The 7,713-nt window shown below is 37.1% G+C and overlaps 1 pseudogene; it reads left to right on the top strand.

Moving 5' to 3' along the window:
• LOC114074022 overlaps positions 1–1,807 on the top strand; it is a 39,811-nt pseudogene extending 38,004 nt beyond the window's left edge.
• Positions 1,808–7,713: the final 5,906 nt, after the last annotated feature.

The raw sequence follows: 7,713 nt of genomic DNA, 5'->3' as shown, positions 1-7,713 counted from the left end.
ATATATATATATATATATATATATATATGTATTGTATCTTTGATTATTTTTTACATATTTCTTGTAAGTACATTATTTTCTAAAAATAAGTGCATCAAATCATGATTGATTTGTTTCATTTGAATTTTTCTCAAAGGGTATATAGATATCTATAAATTATGTTAACATTATGCTCAATGAATAATAATAATAATAATTAATTCTTGCCAAGTTTTAAATTCTTCTTAAATTTTCATTCTTATGGAAAGTCAAATTTATGTTTAACGTTGAATTAACTATTTTTCTTATCTGATGTGTTTTCATTTAAAAATATAGTTGTTCTTAATTTATCGGCTTTTTATATATTCCTCTGCATATTACTTGTATAATATTTTTATTTAGAGAGAGTTGTCTAGTCTCTTTTTTTTTACCTTACATTACAAATTTTTATTTAAACTACAATTGTTTTGCTTAAAAATGTATATGATTATTTTTCTTCCAGCTATATGATAGAGTGAATTCTTGAGAACTTATTCATTTACAAAGTTTAAACTTTCAATAAATAATATCAAGTGAAATTTATGTCAAACCCCAACTACCTTTTTTATAAAAAAATTGCATTTTTAACATTAAATATTAGTTTTATTCATATTGCCGTGCAGGAAGTGGTATTGCTACAATTCACTGATTGGATTTTATTTAGAGACAGAGAGCTCTCTCTAAATAATAAATTTATACGCTAATTTATTTAACAATTGTGCATGCAAATTAATTATTTTGCCTAAATTTATATGATTATTTATCATTGAATTTATGAAATATGAAAATACTTTTCGATGTTTCAAAACTACCCTTAAAATAAGTATAATTTACATAAATATCATAGTTCTAAGAGTAATTACATAATTTCATACTCTTTTTAAAATTACAAAAATTCCATAAAATTTATGAATTTTGAATACAACGACAGGCATCAAGATACATAGGGGAGAGATGTATACGAGAGAGGAGGGATGTATTCGAGAGGGGATAGGGATGTATTATAGAAAGGGATAGGACATCTAGATACATAGGGGATAGATGTATCCGAGAGGAAAGGGATGTATCATAGAGGGTATAGGGATGTATCAGAGAAAGGGATAGGAAATCTAGATACATAGGGGAGAGATGTATATGAGCGGGGAGGGATGTATAGGAGAGGGAATATAGATATATCTGAGAATTGATAATACATATGAATACATAGTGGAGGGATGCATCAAAGACTGAAGAATGTATCAGCGAGAGGGAGGGTGATGTATTCTGTAAAAACCGAGTTTCGTCGTTATAGATATGTCTGTGGGAAAATTGGAAAAACATTCTCATATTACTAGGATTTTCCCAACCTTCTCCAGATTTGGAGAAATTTTTTGTCATTAAAGTGTAGGGAGATCTGGTAGCAATCGGGTGAAGTAAATATGGATTTGATTACATGAATAGATAGATAAACCGTTAAGGAATTCGTACTACTTTACGACATCGAATTTGGTTAAGTAGATCATCGCAAATTGACTTTGGCGTTAAAAGCACTTTCTAACTGTAGTGGTCTAAGAGTATGTTGTGAAAGGAGGAAACTGAACATTTATTATAAACTCACTGTCTCGCTTCGTGCAGCTGCAGCGAGATTCTTGTCGTTGCAGCGACGCTGCTACGCAGAAGGGGTGTCACTGTAGCAGGCGAAGCGGAGATGGAATTAAAGGATTTTGGGATTTTTCGAGGTGGAGCTCATTGGTTGACTTCATGTCGCTGCATCGGGATTAGTGCCACTGCAACGCCGCCGCTACAATAGGATGGGTGCTGTTGTAGCGGGATTGCGGGTTTTTAAATCGTAAATAAAAGACTTACACGACCTTATTATGTACTTTTTGACTTTTTGAGTTAAGAAACGATTCCTGGGCTATTCCAACTCATTTTCCACTATTCTTGAAGCTAGATAATAGCTTTTCACTCCCTAAATTTATTTTTCAATCCGTAGAATATTTTATAATGGGTCAATATTGATGGGGAAGGATTTCTTGAAAAATCATATGATTGAATTAACCCTAAATTGACTAGTTGAGGTCATGGGTTTGATTTAAGGTTCATAGTTTCAGAGTATTCAGGGAATTTAGTGTTTCTATATTGATTCCCTTATATAAATTGTTGTTTGTAGACCACGAACAAGCGGAGCGAATCCGAAAAGGGAATGATCAAGTTTTCTAGAGTGTCAAGTTTGTTTCGAGGTAGGTGATGGTTGTGCTTCTATGATTTTGTGATATACACTTTCTTTTCTTTGTTGTAATACTTGTTTATGTATATATATTGCAATATTGATCATAGATGTTGACTGAGATATATGAATATCGATACCGTGAAATCATGACTTGAATGAGTGATCTTAATGTGTTATTGTGGTGTGTGATTGGGATCGGCTGCCACATTCCGGTACACTAACTTGGATTGCATTTCCACGTCCCCTCATGCTAATTGGGAACGTTTCCACATTCCAACATATAAATAGAATCGGTATCCATGTTTTGGTATAAAAAGGGGATCAGATTGCCGCATTCCGGCATGTAATAGTTTGACTTTGGGTTCTGTGAGAGGACCCACTATGTGATGAAGCATGTAACTTGTGATGTTGCTTCTTATTATAGTATTGAATATATTGATATTTATGCATATGTTATAATGTTGTAATTTCTTGTTTGTGTTGCACTAGTAGGATAATCGCGTGATCCTACTAGTATACGCTAGTTGTGTACAAATTCTTCACTTGCTCTTGGTTTTTTAGTAAAGGATATTTTCACGCGACTGTTGACACACCTCAATTAGCAGATTGGTGATTTCTTCGTGTTCAAGGGTGATCCACATCATTCGGGTTGCCATGGAATTCTCTTTAGTCTATGTCCACAATTATCGGACCTAGACCCTATTTTAGGCCGTTAGATGGTTCACTAGAAATTCTTGCTAGATTTTGTTCTCGATTCTAGTTTTGGTACATTGACTTTCCGATTCTAGGTATATCTTCAGCATTTATTAGTTAGTTATTATATCTTTATTTAATAAGGAAACCTTTTCTTTAGTTATTTAACTTGCTTCAGTAACTTAAGTGCCTTAGTTTTAGATTTATTGGTTTAGCTGGTTGTTAGTAGTGGTTCTCCCACCGAGTTGTAACATATGTTCCAATCACGACGGTCTGGGTCGTGACAAAGTTGGTATTAGAGCATTGGTTTGTTGATCTTAATGTATCGAAATGATTCTAATAAAGTATCATGGAATGGTATGGGGATGCTTTTTCTTTTCTTTGAGAGGCAATAGGACTTTAGCAAATATCTATTTTCTCTTGTCTCCTTCGTGCGATGACTCGATTCCAATTGGTATTTGGCGATTCAAATTGGTATCTAACTTCTTCCACTCTTCTATCAATGGATGGTTAGACTAGGAATAACGGTGTTAGACCCGTAGCTCCAGCTGAGGAACCCGTAGCAATCGAGGAAGAAGTAAAGGAAGATCTAGGGGAAGAGGTCGTAGGAGAGGGGCGCCTGCTATTGATGAGGTGCCGATTAATAATGTCCCGGTAAATGAGAACCCTCCGGCACGTGATGAGGTGATATAAGAGGAATAATACATTGAGAATGTTGAGCAGGTTGAACAAGAGAAAGGAGTGTAGGTTGAAGCTACATGATTCCTTCCCATTGATTCGGTATTAGCTTAATAGATCATGTTATTTTTGAAGGGGTTGTCTAGTCCAGGGATGATATCACCTATTCAAGTTATCGTGAATCCTCACATTGCTAACACTCTACCCATGCCAGTTGAAGAGTTAGGTAATGATACTTTATTTCGTCCTTTGTTGAGTTCAGTGATGACCATTAATGAGCATGATATGTTGACCATGTTTTTGAAGCTCAAGCCCCGATACTTCTTGGTTCGTAGACAAAGGATGCATATGAGTTCATATTGTATTGTTACAAGAGGTTTCATAGGTTGGGTATCGTTCACCAACATGGGGTTGAGTTTGTGTCTTTTCAACTTCAAGGTGAGCCCAAGAAATAGTGGACAACTTATATGGAATGCAGAACTTCTAGATTAACTTCACTTACTCGGACCTAATTCCATGCCTTGTTCATAGAGAATTATGTGCCATGACTTTGAGATATTGCAAAAAGGATGAGTTTATGGAATTAGAACAGGGTAGTATGTTTGTGGTTGTTTATAAAGCCAAGTTCCATGGTTTATCTTGATATGTTACCTAATTGGTTATCACTGAAGAGGAGAGGATCCAGTTGCTTTTTAGAGGTTTGGATTCTGAACTGCAAGTATTATATGTTCACTTGACTTATTTAGTAAGAAGCTTCAATAAAGTGACTGATTATGTAAAGAAGGTGGAGATTGTGAAGTGGGACGGTCAAGCTAGGGTGTTGTCTAACAAGGACAAGAGTTCTGGAATTTTTTAGGGCTCCTATGCTAGAGGATCCGATCGACTTACCCTCGTGGCTAAGCCAATTTAGTCTGCCATGCCCGCCTCCACCGGTAACTATTCAAGGACTCCTTCTTAGAATTTTTTAGTTAATCAGAGTGTTGGGAACGCGACTAACAGCAAACCATCTAGCGGCCACACATGCTTTAGTTGTGGGGAACTTGGACACATGATGAGGAACTGACCACAGCCACATTCGCGCTGGAGTCGGGGCAGCAACCTTCGCGAGCAATTGTACCCGCGGGTAATGGTAATAATGGTAGAGAACTTCCAGAAAAAGTACGAGGAAGAAATAAGAGAGGATATGGAAGGCAGAGGAAATGGTAATGGAGGTAGAGGCAACGCGCAACCAGACAGAGAGGTAGCTCGTGTGCATGATAAATCTCAATTTTATGCATTTTCGGGTAAGAATGAGGCATAGGCATCTGATGCAGTGATCAAAGGTACTATTCTTGTATGTGACCGGATGGATAATGTATTGTTTAATTCAGGTTCCACCTATTCTTATGTTCCCATGAGATTTGCCTCTGATTTTTAGATATTGTGTGATATTCATGATGATCCTCTACGTGTTTCTACCCCGACTGGCGAGTCAATCATAGTCACCCATGTTTATCGTGCTTGCCCTATTTGATTTATCGTATTTCAGACTTGGCCTGTTTTTGTGATTTTGGATATGACTTCTTTGACATAATATTAAGCATGACTTTGTTGTCTCCCCATTATGTTGTTCTTAAATGTAATGCTAAGTCTGTTACTCTAGAAATTCGAGAAGGGAAAAATTAGAGTGGGAAGGGATGTACAAGCCTAAGCAAGTTAAGATTATATCCTCCATCCGGGCTAGTAAATTAGTAGAGCAAGGTTGTTTAGCTTATTTTGCTCATATTAGGGATGTTGAGATTAAATCTCCATCCATAGGGTCTATTCGGTGGTGCCCGAATTTAATGTAGTTTTTCCAAATGATTTGACCGGCATTCCTTTGGATAGAGACATAGATTTTGGTATTAACTTAAAGCCTTGTACGCGCCCCATTTCTATCCCTCTACATCGCATGGCTTTGGCGCAGTTGAAACAGCTCAAGAGTCAAATCCAAGAGCTTCTTTATAAGGGTTTTATTAGTTCTAGGGATTCCCCATGGGGTTCTCTATTTTTATTTGTTAAGAATAAGGATGGTAGCATAAGGATGTGCATAGATTACCGGCAGTTGAATAAGGTCACTATCCGAAATAGGTACCCCTTGCCTGGGATAGATGATCTTTTTGACCAATTTCAAGGTGCAGCAGTCTTCTAAGATTGATTTAAGATTCCGGTATCATCAATTGCAGATTAATTATGAAGATATACCCAAGATGGCGTTGAGAACACGTTATGACAATATGAATTTTCGGTTATGTCGTTTGGATTAACTAATGTGCCTGCATCTTTGAGCTTAATGAATGATGTATTCAAGCCCTCTCTTGACTCTTTTGTGATAATCTTTGTTGATGACATTTTAGTGTATTTGAAAAGGTAAGAAGAGCATGCTAACCCCCTTTTGTACTATTTTGGGTATCCTTGGAAAGCAAAAGTTAATGAAAAATCTTCCAAGTTTGAATTTCGATTGAGGTCGGTTGCATTTTTTGGGCATGTGGTGTCAAAAGAAGGGTAAGGGTGGATCCTCAAAAGGTTGAAGCGGTTTAGAAATGGATACGACCTAGTTTGGTAATGGGGGTTAGGAGATTTGTGGGACTTGCTAGTTGCTGTTGTCGTTTTGTTATTTTTCTTCAATTCATACTTACTTGAACAATCTGGCCAAAAAGGAGGAACTGTTTGAATGGACTAAAAATGTGAGGAGAGCTTCCAAAAACTAAAGACTCTTCTGACCATCGCGCCCATTCAAGCATTACCGATTGACGGTAAGGACTTTATTGTCTATTATGATGATTTACATTCTCGATTGGGTGTTGCGTTGGTGTTGGATAAGAATGTCATTGCTTATGCATTGGGTCAATTCAAAGTGCACTAGAGGAATTATCTCAGTCATTATTAGGAGTTGGCAGTGGTGGTAATTTGCTCTTAAAATCTGGCGACATTATTTGTATGGAGTTAAGTGTGAGGTATTTACTTATCCATACAGTTTGCAGCATGTATTCACCAAAAAGTATTTGAATTTGAGACAACGAAGATGGATGGAATTACTCAAGAATTATGATGTGACCATTCAATACCACCCGGGTAAGGCAAATGTTGTGGTAGACGCTTTGAGTAGAAAAGTGATAAGTGTGGGTAGTTTAGCTCACTTGAGTGGAACCAAGCGACTTTTGGCCAAGGAAATTTGGACCTTAGAGTCTAAGGTCGTGCAATCGGGCATTTATGAAAGAGGTGGGTTATTATCTAGCATTGAAGCTAAGTCCATGTTCATAGAGGAAATCAAGGCCAAGCAATTTAAGAAATTCGAAGATGGAGATCTAAATGATCTTAGAACAAATATTGCAATAGGTACGTCTCAAGGAACCATTCTAAATGCGGATGGTTTGCTCAACTGTAGGGGTAGAATGTGTGTTACAAGATATGATGATTTGATCCCAAGGTTGTTGGCAGAGGCTCATGACTCGCACTGTTCTATTCATCCTGGTATGACCAAGATGTATAGAGATCTTAAATGAGTTTATAAGTGGTCGGGTATGAGACAAGACATTGAAAAGTTTGTGGCGAAGTGATAGAATTGTCAACAAGTGAAGTATGAACATCAAAGGCCTTGGGGGCTACTTCAATTGATCCAATTCCAGAATAGAAGTTGGAAGGGATAGCCATGGATTTTTTGGTTGGTCTCCCCAAAACATCGGGGAAGTTTGATCCGATTTGGGTTTAAATTGATAGGTTGACCGAGTCAGCCCATTTCGTCCCAGTAAGGGTGGATTACAATGCTGAACGGTTGGCTAGGGTTTCTATAAAGGAGATAGTGAGGCTGCATGGTGTTCCCCTTTCCATTATCTCAGATCGTGCTACCTTTTTAACTTCCACATTTTCGAGGATGTTGCATGATAAATCGGCACACAATTCAGTATTAGTTCAGCCTTCCATCCCAAATGGATGGATAATCGGAAATAACTATACAAGTGTTAGAGGACACGTTCAGAGCTTGTGTAATTGACTTTGAAGGGCATTGGGATAAGTTCCTACCCCTATGTGAGTTCTCCTATAATAATAGTTATCACTCGAGCATTGATATGGCACCGTTTGAGGCATTATAT

This window comes from Solanum pennellii, chromosome 9, assembly GCF_001406875.1.
Source record: "Solanum pennellii chromosome 9, SPENNV200".
Taxonomy (NCBI): domain Eukaryota; kingdom Viridiplantae; phylum Streptophyta; class Magnoliopsida; order Solanales; family Solanaceae; genus Solanum; species Solanum pennellii.
Note: the sequence above shows the minus strand (reverse complement) of the source record. Positions and strands in the feature narration are given on the sequence as shown.